Here is a 493-nt window from a genome sequence, read left to right as displayed (position 1 = left end):
TAGAGGGGATACAGGGAGTCATACAGGGAGTCATACATGGAGTAATATTGGGAGTAATATTGGAGTCATACAGGGAGTAATATTGGAGTCATACAGGGAGTCATATTGGAGTAATATTGGAGTCATACATGGAGTAATATTGGAGTCATACAAGGAGTAATATTGGATTCATACAAGGAGTAATATTGGAGTCATATAGGGAGTCATATTGGAGTAATATTGGAGTCATACATGGAGTAATATTGGAGTCATACAGGGAGTCATACAGGGAGTAATATTGGAGTCATACAGGGAGTCATATTGGAGTCATACAGGGAGTCATATTGAAGTCATACAGGGAGTCATACAGGGAGTCATACATGGAGTAATATTGGAGTCATACAGGGAGTCATACAGGGAGTAATATTGGAGTCATACAGGGAGTAATATTGGAGTCATACAGGGAGTCATACAGGGAGCATTATTGGAGTAACACAGGGAGTAATATAGTTGT

The 493-nt window shown here is 39.6% G+C and overlaps 1 protein-coding gene across 1 annotated transcript in view; it reads right to left on the bottom strand.

The window, feature by feature from the left end:
• Positions 1-493, bottom strand: part of LOC108802112 (transmembrane protein 182-like) — an 8,335-nt gene that overhangs the window by 1,152 nt on the left and 6,690 nt on the right. The gene's annotated exons all lie outside the window — the stretch shown is intronic.

This window comes from Nanorana parkeri, unplaced genomic scaffold (genome assembly GCF_000935625.1).
Source record: "Nanorana parkeri isolate BGI_ZX_2015 unplaced genomic scaffold, ASM93562v1 scaffold2665, whole genome shotgun sequence".
NCBI classification, from domain to species: domain Eukaryota; kingdom Metazoa; phylum Chordata; class Amphibia; order Anura; family Dicroglossidae; genus Nanorana; species Nanorana parkeri.
This window is presented reverse-complemented; position numbering and strand designations above follow the sequence as displayed.